Source organism: Octopus bimaculoides, chromosome 1 (assembly GCF_001194135.2).
Source record: "Octopus bimaculoides isolate UCB-OBI-ISO-001 chromosome 1, ASM119413v2, whole genome shotgun sequence".
Lineage (NCBI taxonomy): Eukaryota > Metazoa > Mollusca > Cephalopoda > Octopoda > Octopodidae > Octopus > Octopus bimaculoides.
Genome location: NC_068981.1, coordinates 148,049,766 through 148,063,837, shown reverse-complemented (window position 1 = coordinate 148,063,837; position 14,072 = coordinate 148,049,766).

The following is a 14,072-nucleotide window of genomic DNA, read 5'->3' as shown; positions in this document are numbered from 1 at the left end:
TGCCACGCAGTGGGACTGAACTCGGAACCATGTGGTTCATAAGCAAGCTACTTACCACGCAGCCACTCCTACGCCTATAAGAATTTATAAACTTTGAGAGAATGTGAAATAATTCCTGGTTTGCTGTGAGAGCCTTTGACTTTTCGATTATGTGAACAATGTTTGAAAATAATTGTTCGAAAACAATTATTGGTAAAAAATTGTTCGAAAAACATTTATTCCAATTGAAAATTACATGAATGAAAATTATTCAAGAGGACATTTATATGAAATGTTAATTATTCTAAATTTTTTATTTTATTTAAACAAAAATGATAAAATTAAAAATCAAGTACACAAATGATATTTATTTCAAATAACTGTTTTTCAAATAATTGTTTTTGAGCAATTTTCATAATATGACTTTTTCAGTCCAAAGGGTATTTTAACTCAATATTTACACACTATTATTTATAGCTTTATCTATTTTGAGATCCAACATTCCACAAAAAAAAACCGAATTATTTCATTCATATTAAACAATCTTTATGTGATAAATTGGTATAATCCTTACACCTTTAGACAAAAATTGCATTGTTTTGTTACTTCTCTATATGTTCTGCGTTCAAATCTTGTGGTCAACTTTGCTTTTCACCCTTTCTCAGGTTGACAAAATAAGTAACAGTCAAGTACTAGAATAATAATCATCATCATCAACATTTAGCATACGTTTTCCATGCTGGCATGGGTTAAATGGTTTGACAAGAACTGGCAAGGCCAGGGGCTGCATCAGGTTCCATAGTCTGTTTTGGCTTGTTTTCTGTGGCTGAATGCTCTTCCTAATGACAGCCACTTTACAGAATGTACTGGGTGCTTTTTACTTGGCACTAGCACACGCACCAATGCTTTTTATGTGACACCTTGTTTTTAAGATCTCAATTCAGTTGTGGTGGGTCGGTTTTCTTGAGTGCAACAATGCACCATGTATCTTGGTCTTCTGTCATCTCAGTGTTTTGAGATCAGCCTTCAATGCTTTGTCCCATGTCTTCCTGGGTGTCCCTCTTCCATGAATTATGTCATCTGGCACAAGAGTTTTACTATTATTTTGAAGATAAAGAAAAAAGAGCATGTGAGTGGTGAAAGGATCCCTCAAGGGCTTCGTGTGAACAGTCATTACAGAGTTTTATTTTTTGACATCATAGGTAACTGATGGGGCATGGACTCATTATTTCCCTTAGATTTTATTATCTTGATTAATCATCCAATTCAGCAGCACATATTGTTGATGCATTGCAAGTTTCCCTGAGATGTTCTTTAACAGTAATAGCAGCTGTGTATATGAAGGCGCATGACTCAGTGGTTAGAGCGTCAGGCTCACGATCATGGGGTAGTGAGTTCAATTCCCAGACCGGGTTGTGTGTTGTGTTCTTGAGCAAGACACTTTATTTCACATTGCTCCAGTCCACTCAGCTGTAAAAATGAGTTGCAACATCACTGATACCAAGCTGTATCAACTTTTGCCTTTCTCTTGGATAACATCAGTGATGTGGAGAGGAGAGGTTGATATGCCTGGACTTGTGCCTTGAAGGGGAACTTTGTAGGTGTAATCCCATGGTCACTCATGACCGAAGGGAGTCTTTACCCTTTATAGGAAGGTATTAATTGTCCAGTGATTAACACCACATGATTCCATGTGCCCTCCAGCCACATAACTGATAACTTTTAGAATGAGAGCAGTTAGCTTTTTCTTTAATCTCTTAAAGAATAGTTTGTCACTCAGTGACAGTTTACAAAAACTAGAAAAGTTTTTTATGAACTGAGGTTTCAAAATGTTCTTATATTGAATATATTCCACAGTCATTTCTGTTGAATCAGTTACATGTGGAGATATATGAAAATTTAGAGATGGTAGTAGTGGTTCATCTCTCTCAGTTGGTTCTCAGTATTTTGAGAGGATCACAAGAGTTAGAATAGCAATTGCCATATGTGATAGCCATTTTTTAATTTTTTTATGGCAAATAAATATACATATTGCTGAAGCTGTTTTACTTTAGATAGTTTAAGTTTGGGCAAGCTCCACCCCAGTACTTTTTAGCCACTTCATATAGAAAATATAAGGGTCATCCCAGGCTTTTTCAAAGCATCAAAGTAGATCTTGATTTAAATATAAAGACCAATAGAAGTGGGAGGAGTACTTAAGTCATCTTAACAGGTGTCATAGTGTTATTGCAGTTGGTGTTGGTGTTGCTGTTATTGTTATCAATATCAGTCATGGTCATTTTAGCAAGATTCTATGCAGTATAAGATATATTTTGTAATCTGGTTTGAATAATGCTACATTGGTAAGTAAAAAGTTTTCCATTCATTCATAACAGAAGAAATAAACAAGTTATTGATTTAGGCTGGAGGAGTTGGCATAATTGAAGAAGGAAACATTCATAAACGGTCCTCTATGCTTGTAAGTCTGATATTGATGATGTCATGATCTAATGTATATATGTATGTATATATGTACGTATTTATGCATGTATGTGTTTGTGTGTTTTTGTATGTATGCATATGTGTGAGTGTATGTATGTATGTATGTATGTATGTATGTATGAATGTATGTATGTATGTGTGTATGCGTGTATGTATGTATGCATGCATGCATACATGCATGTATCATTATTTTCAGATTTGGAACTTGGAACCATGGAAACATCATTCAAGATCTGAAGGGCTGCAATATGTGGCTTGGGAATTAAGAGAAAATTAGCATCTCTCCACTAGCCAGATGATAAGAAGATTTTAACTGCAAATACATCAATATAATTTGCGTGTTTTCATCCTATATGAAGACAGCTTCTGGCAAGTGCTGAAGTGATAATGTGAGCTGGTAAGATATATGGTTTGTCTTTATCAATTAGAAGTCAGTGAGTCAGGTTAAGCAATAGAGAGAAACAAGGAACAGAAACTGAAAATGTACAAAGCAGTTATTCTTTATTTGAAAGTTCAAGCATATAAAATATTGGTAAGCAGAACAGTGACATTTAAAAATAAATTAAACGAGACACATGTTTTTATTGTCAAGTAATAATCTATTTAATCACCAGTACTTTCACATTTTTCACTTGAAACTATTTTTCTAAGAAACACACTGGTATAATTTTTGTTATGTTAAAAACTTCTAAGCAAGTCTTTGGAAATTTATTTCAGTCGTCAGAAGACACTAAACTGTAGCTTCTGCCATGTTGCCCCTCTTCTAACCAGACATTATTTATCATAGAAAACACTCACTCAACTAATACAGAAATACTAGAAAGACAAAGAATGTATTCTTCCACAGAACTAAGATTTTTTTACTGTGTTTTACTTTGCAATGAGCTAAAATAAATACCCCTTTCCTTTACAAAATTTTGATTTGCCTGAACTTCTACAGTAGAAACTCAATAACTTTTTGCTATAATGATCTTGTCAAAGAATTTATCAGTTTTTATTGACTACTTTCTAGTTCTGTGGTTGATCTTGACTACAGACTGCTCAATACTGCACTAAGATATCTCTAGAATTTACCCACACAAAGTCTGTTTTAAGTTCAAAGTTCTTTATCCATAGGTCCAGGTACATTAGACATCTTTCTTAAAAACTTTTAAATTCTGTCTCCACTTTTTCAATATTTACACCATTTTCTTTGAATTTTTCTAGTCAAGGCATTTTGCATTTTGAGTTAGAAATTCACAGTTTTTCATTATTCTACACTTGTAATAGTTTGTATTTCTAGTTTAATATCTGCTACTTTGGAATTATCCTTCTCCATGGCTTGAATCAACTTGTTGGAAAGGCTGCAAATCATAATACACTCCTTCAAATCATAAATACACTTCTTCAAAATTATTTTCAAAAAATTGTTTTATCAGTCTCAAGCAGTGTTTTTCAAACAAGAGTAGGATTTCGAACGAACTCTTCTCTCTTTCTCGCCCTTTTAAAGCCTAGCCAGGCTCATGGGCCCAGTTTCCCGGTTTCTATGGTGCATGTGTGTCCACCCCCAGCTGGACGGGATGCCAGTCCATCGCAGCGTTACTCAAGAAACAGGAAGAAAGAGTGAGAGAAAGTTGGGGCGAAAGAGTACAACAGGGGTCGCCACCACCTCCTGCCAGAGCCTCGTGGAGCTTTAGGTGTTTTCACTCAATAAACAAACACAACGCCATCTGGGAATCGAAACCGTGATCCTCCGACTGCGAGTACACTACCTAACCAATGGGCCGTTGTGCCTCCACCTTTCGAACTAACAAGAATGTAAAAATTCTTTCAAAGCATTGGCAAAAATCTGATATTACCATGTAATAGCTTTTTGTATTCCACTCCAGTAAAGTCATACAATTGTCTCAGCTATGTTACTATGTCACACAAGCTGTTTATATGTAAAAATATTTGGAAATTTACACAATAAATACTTCAGGATCAATTATCAATAACTCGAAGGTTTGGAGACAGTTGTACATAGTGTGCACATTGCAGCCAATTCTTACAAGTCTTTTTCAAGTTTCATTTTTAATCAGTTAAAAATGGAATTCTCACTACCATATGAATATTATATCTTCTCCATCTTTTTCTTTTTATTGCATTCACATTAAGAACTGAATCTGATTATTAGTATATCCTTGTTTTTCTTGGAGACATATGGGGGTTATGTTGTAGTTTCAAGGGATTCAGGGTCATGTTCACTGTTTGCAACACAAAATCATTCTCATAGATACTTTAGTTGGTTGATTCATCCAGTAAACTAAATTCTCATACAAACTTTTGATTAGGATCCCTATTATTAGGACTTCTTGCATGACTGTTCTCTATCCAGAAATGTGCTCTCAATCAATCTGCCCTCTTTCATGTTAACAATAAACTGAGTCAAATTATATTTTGATTAGTATTTCCTGATTGTTGATTTTTTTCAAGATGATATGGTTACCCACTTCTGCATCTGGGTACCAGGTTTTTAGATCAGAATAGTTTTTCACATTAGATTTTCATTAATAACTGCACTCAGTATACATTAATTTCATCAATAAGTGCATTCGTAACACTTATCATTAATAACTGTACTCCCTTTATTGTCAGTTGTAGGAAGTTTATATAATGAGAAGTAATTTAAGAGTTGAACAGATGATGCTTTGTTGATGAATGAGGAGTGTTTCTGTAAAGCAATAAAAGCTTTCAAATTTTTCTCTTCTACAGTTTACTATCTTCAAACAAGTGAAGACTTGATTTTTGAAAATAGTGAAGTTAGATCTTTCTACTGGAGTATTTGATCGCAGATAGTCATGTATAACCTTTTAATGTTGCACTCACCATTGTTCCAAACTTGTTGCGGCATAAATTGTTGGTCATTATCAGAAACGATTCTTTGACAAATTCTTCAGAATATAAAAAGGAGTTCCGTGCATCTGATCAGATTTTTAAATATGTGACCAATATTATGTTTCATCCACAACTGAGTGATTCTCCCCTGGGTTATTGCCCCTTGAAATCTACATGTAGTTCCTCCTAAATATTTGGCATTGTATGCATTATTAAGTATTCCAGTAGATCAAGCAGTTCAAGTAACACACACACATATGTCAAACTATTCCTATTCTTTTTTTCTAAAGCTTTGTGAATGTTATACCACCTTAATTTACTTTTTAGGAGCTCCTTTGTTTTATGATTTCAACATAATACTTATGGGCAATTTCTAGTAATTTTGTTCTTAGCACAAAAGGAATTATGATTCAATCTTATTATAGAACAATAACTGATTTATCTGTAAGCTTGTGTTTTTATAGGTAAATAAGTTATAATTACCAGATTTTTCCATGTACCAGTTCACAACTGCTTCTACTATTGCTTAAGTAGTTGAGTCTTCCTTTGAATATTTCAATTAGATAAGACCATAAGTTTAGGAATTGCATTCGCAGTTACAATATTGACATAATGTTCAAATTTCCTCGAAAGCAAGGAATTTAGGCTCAAACAAGATATGAATTCTCAAACTACATCCATAACAGAATTATTTTTTTATTAACTTTATCATGCATATTAGATGTACTTTCTTCCTTGTGTCTTGTTAGCTATTCAGTTAGATCATGTGTCTGTACAAATGCTATCAAATTCTAAGATGTGAGAAGCTGTTTGAATGAAATAGTTTTATTTTCATGGTGTGGCTCAATGAATTGATCTAGTAGTATACTATTGGTATCATATTTACCCCAATCACATGATTTTCAACTCGCTTTTAGACGAATGATATAGCTAAGGGAACATTTTTTTTTTTGTGCAGTGAAATAGACTGGAAAATATCTCTCTTATATGTCAAGTATTTTATGGACTAAAATAGGACAACAGTAAGATATTTGTATGCATGTAAATTATTGCTTTGTTACATAATCTATAATAGATTCTATAATGTGTGGGTCACTCTCTCATGAACATCTTAATTCTTTCCCCCTCTTTGTCCAGTCCTTCCATCCTGCCCTTGAATTCTGCACTGTCTCCAACTCCTCCATTGAATTTCTCAACATATCTGTTAATATCCACCACTCTGCTCTTACCACCTCCATCCATTACAAACACACAGACTCACACTCCTATCTCAACTCCTCCCACTCCCACCCTACCAACATCAAATACTCCATCCCCTACTCCCAATTCCTTCATCTATGCAGGCTCTACAGTGATGACCATGACTTTGAGACCCAGTTTCAGCTCATGGCTCACCACTTCACCCTGTTTGGATATCCCCTCATCTGTGCATAATCCATTGATTGTGCCTCTGCTCTCTTTTACGCATCTACCCCACCCTTACTTGCCTCCCTTTTCCTCTCACCTACCACACTTCCACCCTACCCTGCCAATGTACCATTCTCCGAGCCTTCCATTGACTTCAGTCCAACCCCTCCACCTCCCATATCTTCCACAACCCACCCTTTCCCTCCTTCCAATACACTTATAATCTGCATGACCCTCTGGTCCATAGTTTCTTTCCTACTCCTGGCTCCTTCTCTTGCTCTTGCCCATGCAGTCACCCCTTTCTCCAACCTCTCCAACACCTCTATCCTCACCAGCACCCATCACTACCCCTACCACATTACCAACTCATTTACCTGCATCTCCAACAATGTGTGTGAGTGTGACCATCTAAACACAGTATTTTCAGCAGGACACCACCACTTTATGTATGCAAGTACCTGACATGATCCAGACTGCAAAATTTATGCAACACAATATGATGCACATCATCCCACACATATAGGACAGTTGCAGAATGGGTCAAAATGATCATCATACAGAATATAAAGACAAATACCAAATCCATTTTCTGTTTCATTAATTGATTATATATATATATATATATATATATTAGAAGGACAGTGAGAAGAATATAAGGAAGAACTTCAAGAAAGGTATTGAGTGTGACAAGAAATCATGAACAAAATAACAGGTGTATGATCTGAGAAATATGAAAAAAAATAACAAGATGTAAGAGTTGATTTGGTGTTTCTATAAGAGGACCTCAGAATGAACAAGTTGTTGTTGAACTTTACATCATCAACATCTTAAAAAATGAGCTTCTAAGCTGTTGCCACAAAGTATGACTTCCACCTGTGTGGCAGTTTATTAAAGAGCACTTTATCAAAGTGATAGTCATCTAAATGTCAATGAGCAAGCTGTGTTGTATGATGCAATAAGCATGTAAAACAACCAATGCAACCATAAGAATGTTATATCTTTTTTTATCTTTTATCAAAGTGCACTTTATACTAATGAACTGCAACTGCACTCTGATGAGAATAATAAGGAAGCTAATAGCAATAGAAAAAAATATCTGAATTATAATTATTTATTTTCTTTTGCCTCATTTTGTACACAAATTATTACTTCTGAAAAACAGCAACCTTATTGTTAAAGAAATCAGAGACAAACAGGCCATCCTACTTCTACTTTATACCAAGAAAATAATCTAGCATATGACGAAAAATTCAATTCTTTATGCAGCACCATTCATATTGTGGGTCTTGTTAGTCCACTTTCACGAGCCACTTGACGTGTTGATTTTTGTGGGTTATGATTAAATATTTCCTGCTCTCTTGTAACATTCTCTGCTGATCAGGATGTAGTTGGACGGCCACTTCTTGCATCGTTCACAGAGCCTGTGGTCATCAGCTTTGCATGACAACTTTTTATTGTCTCTGGATGTAGTATTGCATGCTTACCTTTCTCCATGCATGCCACTGCCTCTGAACCAAAACAATGGAATTCCACACTTCATAGCATGCTGCTATCTTTGCTGGCTCCTGAACAGTCAAGTGACCAGCCACCTGGAAAATAAGAAATAAGAAATAAGATAATAAGAAAATGAGAAATCCCAATTAGTGTTGTTTGTTTAAAAATGTTTTCATCATGACTTCACTGATACTAAAAATTCTATAACCAATTTCTAATTCCTAGTTACTTTCCACCCACCTTGTACATCTCTCACTCTCCCCACACACTATACCAGCTCTCACCCACTCCCACACTGGCAATCCACTCAAACACATGAACTATCCCTCTCTCCTTACCACTGTATCAATATTATTTTTCTGTTGCCCTTCAACCCCATGTATCATTGGACTCCTGTCCATCCCTTATCAATCATTCACAACATCCACCCCTTAACACCTGCTCTTCATTCATTATTTTGATACATTCCACACTCTCTCATATCTCTTGTGCTCCCTCTTCTCAAACTCTCTTGCAACCATTATCCACCCACATTCCCAATTCCTTTGTCCCCTCTTACTAGGCTGGCCTACCCAGACATCTCATCACTATTATTTTTATCTGTTCCCAGCTTCATCACAATCACTGCAGCACCACCACCTCTCTTCTAAAATATGGGTAACCACTTAGCTTCAGCCATGACCCTTTCCTTCATACTTTAACTCACTCATCACCCAGCATAAAGTCATCTTTCCTATGGTTCCTTGCTTTGCAAGTTTCACAGTGACTTTAGTAGAGCTGGTGATATAAAAACAACACCCAATAAAAGATATAAATTGGTTGGCACTAGGAAGGGTATCCAACCATAGAAAGAATGCCAAAGTAGACAATGAAGCATGATACAGTTCTTGAACCCACTGGGTCCTGTCGAACCATCTGTCCCATGCCAGCACAAAACATAAATATTATGTGGTGGTGGTGGTGGTGATGGTGGTGGAAGTGGTGATGATGATGACGATGATGACTATGAGGAGGAGGAGCTTCTATGTAACTACTGAAATGCAAGCCCCTGAAAATGGTGAATATTTTTCTGAATTCTGAGAAGAAAGCAAAACATGCTCTGTTCTTATGGTTGAACTTATTATGTTTCCCTGTGTCAGAGATTCCTTTTATCAGCTATAAAAGAAAAGAAAACACAGCTGTAGGTCACTTAAATGTCATCAGTCACAAAACACGATCTCCAAAGGATCGTTCTGTTGCACCATTCATGTGCTCCTTTGTGTGTTTGTGCTACTTGTGTGCCAGAAAAGAATCAATTCCCTTCCCCATTCACTTATTTGCAAGCAATTTCCCGTCAAGTCAACCTTTGCCACATTATGCAGCAACGCAAAAGGTTAGTCAATTAAACTGATCGAAATATATCAACTAACACAATGTCGTCACTTGGCCAGATGTTGTGTTGCAAGTGAAGGTAAGTGGTTAGGGTATTTGGTTCATGATCGTAAGGTCGTGAGTTCGATTCCAGGTGGCACGTTGTGTCCTTCAGCAAGACACTTTACTTCCTGTTGTTCCAGTCTACTCAGCTGGCAAAAATGAGTGGTATTATTTGATTCTTTCACCTGCAAGATTTTCACTAAGGAAAAAAAAAACAAAAAAAAACTCAGATTTTTTTGCGTGGAATCAAATACTCTGCCCTCCTAATATGCTGCAAACTCCTTATTTTTGTTTAGAAAAAAAAAAGGGAGCAGGGTATTATATCACTGGATATAATATATATAATAATTCCGGATAGATTTTCCTGGCTTGCCAGTTCTCAATCAAACCGTCCAAACCATGCCAGAATGGAAAGCAGACGTTAAACAAGGATGGTGATGATGACATTATAATGATATATATAATTATGATAAATTGTTACCCATTCAATGTTTATGTAAACTTCGTCACCCATTCACTCACACACACTCTCTCTCTCTCTCTCTCCACACAAAAATGAAACACAATTCGGCGCCAAAAATTGCAAAAGGAAAATCTATTTGGGATTATTATATATATTATATCCAGTGATTTTAAGAGGTAGGAAAAAGATATTTTGTTAACACAGTTTTATTCCGTTTCGCACATACATGCAAAAACTTTAACGTGTTTTTTTTTTAAGGTGAATTTATCGTTTGTTATCTCTCCACACTTCTTTAACCTCTGCAACTTCAATAACCTCTGCATTTTCACATATTCATTTCAAACTTCTTTGAATTTTCAATCTAATGTAATCCACACCCTCTCGAAAACGTATTTCTGTAAAATGCTATCCATAATTATGGGTAAAGAAAAAAAACAGCAAAAAATATTTGAAAATGGGGGTGGAGGTGAAATTTTCGAGTTTCACAACACCCCACCTCACCCCGTTTTAGGAGGTCACCGGAATTCAGTCAACGAAAAAAAACACTTCAATTCTTCCGGGATATGGAGGGGGAGACAGGAAGCAAAAAAGGATGCTGAACAACAAGGTTCGCCATAAGAATTAGGAGAAAAACGGGTGGATTAGAGTTTCTAGAAGTACATAAATCAATCGTCATCTACAAAAGTGTTTATGTTCAGGGGAGCTAACTCCGCTTTCCTTTGTAGTTTTTCTATTTTCTCGCTTTTAATCCATATCTTTTTGCAGCATTTCTATCTTCTAATATCAATGTGTGCAAGATATTGGCGAGCTGGCAGAAACGTTAGCACGCCGGGCGAAATACTTAGCGGTATTTCGTCTGTCTTTACGTTCTAAGTTCAAATTCCGCCGAGGTCGACTTTGCTTTTCATCCTTTCGTGGTCGATAAATTAAGTACCAGTTGCGTACTGGTATCGATCTAATTGACTGGTCCCCTTCCCCAAAAGATTTCGGTCCTTGTGCCTAGAGTAGAAAAGAATATCCATATGTGCAAGAACAGTGAATTGACATATTTAATTATGCTTTCAAATACTGTACGTTCTGGTTTCAAATCCTACTCAGGATCAACTTTGCTCTTCATCCTACTGGAGTCAATTTTGCATTAATGAGGAACAGCGGTTAATCTAAATGACTTATAATTACCGTTAAAATTTGAAGCTTGTTCTTAAGTTAAAAATCAGAAGTAGTGCATCAGATAAAAACGCCCGAGTTGTCCTTGCCAGTCTGGGTTTGAGGTCTACTTTGTCTTTCAACTTTCTGGATTGATAAAATAAAGTACCAACCAGCCCACTATATTCATCCCTCTAATTTGAAGAATCTAAGTAAAAAAAAGTCACAGGGATTTTGTCCGGGGGCGGGGTGTCCAAGGGGGTTTTGTCCTGATCCCATAAATTGATTAAGACTTTTTTTCCTGCGATTACCGGCCACTATGAATTAATTGTGACTTTTTTTCCTCGCCAAAATTGTGACTTTATTACCGGTCACCAATTTGAGATCTCATGCGTATGTTAGAGATCAATATTTACATAAAGCAAAATGCTAGCTAGCTGCTATAAGTGTTACCATGCCGGGCAAAATGCTTAGCGGCATTTTGCCTGACTTTACGTTCTGAGTTCAAATCCGCTGAGGTCGACTTTGCCTTTCATCATTTCTGAGTCGATAAAATAAGTACCAGTTGAGGACTGGTGTCGATATACTCTACTTACTAATTTCCCCCGAAATTGTGGGCCTTGTGCCAAACTTGAAACAAGTATTAACATAAAGGAAAAAAAAGAGGACTTGTTTTTATAAATGACATCAATTCGTAAGACGTTTACAGCATTCTGGTGAAGACGGTTTCAACTGAATTACATTGCTTAAGATTTGTCCCCATCCTACCCCATTTTTTAAAAACTGTTAAGCTAGTTGGTTGTTTATTCTGAAAATCAAAGCGGGGCATGGTGTAGATATTACAGGTCACTGACCAAGTAAGCTGCTAGTGCTACTGTAGTTGTTCAGCCCAAGGTCAACACTGATTGAACAGACATATGACCAAAGGCATTCCCCGCAAAGACTATGAAGATTTTTCTCTAAGTATAGTGTGTCCAATCAATCCTTCTTTTCTCAAGACAATGAAGTTTACTTTTGAGATAGATCGACGTTCTTGCAGAGACTCCATTGTTGATTCATGATAAGTCAGAATTTATGGTATGAAGAGAGTGCAATAGTCAAGGTGTGGATAATATTTTTATGTTACAAGCAATACTTTAAGCTCACCAGCATTCACAATGAATTTTCCTTTAAGGTAGCAATATGAAATTTTTGTGTATTCTAGCGTGTGTACATTTGGGATGCAAAAGCATTGGTAGAACAATTTTGGTAGAAAATTTTGAAACAACGCCTTCTTAAAAATGGGAGTAAAAATTATCAGCAATAATCCGAAGAAAAAGTCCAAAATTTAGAAAATGAAGCGAGGAGGAAATCAACAAATAAGAATAAAGGCAAGCATAAACTTTCAATTTTAATCATACATTGTGCTTGGGGAAACTAGTGTTCCTCTCTAAAACATTTTGAAATAACACCAAACACAGTATTGCTGCAGCTGATTGTTTTACTGAGGTGCTGGAAGAGAAAGGTATCCTCCCAAGTATCGTCTGGTATTTCAGTGTGGCAGGAGGCTAAAAAAGTCAAAAATTTCCTCGTCAACAGTCCAGTACCTATCGATGTTTTAGATATTTAGGAAGAGAGAGCGTTATGAAACTGTAGATTCGAACCACAATCTCGAAATATTCAGGTAGGGATTAGGAGTAAGCCACTAAATTTTAACGTGATCGATTGATAAATCGATCAAACAGCGTGATGCTGTGGTGTGATATGACTCCTTGGATGCTCTAAAATTTTCCCCCTTTGACCCTACAAAAAGAGTTTGACACCTAACTCAAAGGCAGACCACCTCAGAACTCGGGTAACACACCTCAAGTAAGAAACAACTCCGGACATTCACACAATGTACCACAGCTAACCTTTAACAAGACTCGGCGCGGTTCTCTCTTCTCAGCTGGCAGTTATTGTATCTGTATCTTTCTTTTTTAGATAACCCACACGGTAAATCATGTTCATCAATAAATATGTTAAAAGTTTGTTTCAATTATAATATACACAACCAGCCAGACTACACAACGACGGGCATCACCACAACACACATCCAACATCGCAACTACGCTACATTGGTGACTAAGCAACCTCCCGACAAAACGATGTAATTTTGATTAAGTTACAACTATCCCTAACTGGAACCGGTTTCTAATTGTTAAGCTTTATTAACATACCGAGAACATTAGGAAGACACAATAGTAAGCAATTACTAATGCTAATTTTTCTTTCAGCGAATGCTGCAGATAGCTTATGACATATTTCCACCTAATTATAAACTTACCGATGAAGTATAGCCTTCAGCATATTCGCCACAGTAGTTATTAAATAAATGTACATTGTTTAACACAGAAAAGGAATTATTTACAAAATAAAGTTTTTAGATGTTTTTTCATCACTACTACTGCAAACGCAGGATAGACTATGATCATTGATGAGGCCATATTAAAACCGAAATATATCCAATATTCTTTTACTTGTTTCAGTCATTTGACTGTGGCCATGCTGGAGCACCGCCTTTAGTCGAGCAAATCGACCCCAGGACTTATTCTTTGGAAGCCTATGTAGGGAAGTGGTTATACACCATTAGGTGTACACCACTTCCGTACATTAAATTTCTAGAAGAAACAACGGAACGCAGATTCTGAACAACATAACAATATTTATTTACAGTGGAATTCAGTAGCTCGTCGCCCTCGGTTACTGAGACGCCTCCTGAATGATTTCCGTGGTTATTTGTGAAGCTCTGGTGCTGACATGTGAGAGAGCTCTGTTGGACGTCTTGGCTCGACGGAGATCAGTCAACGAAGAG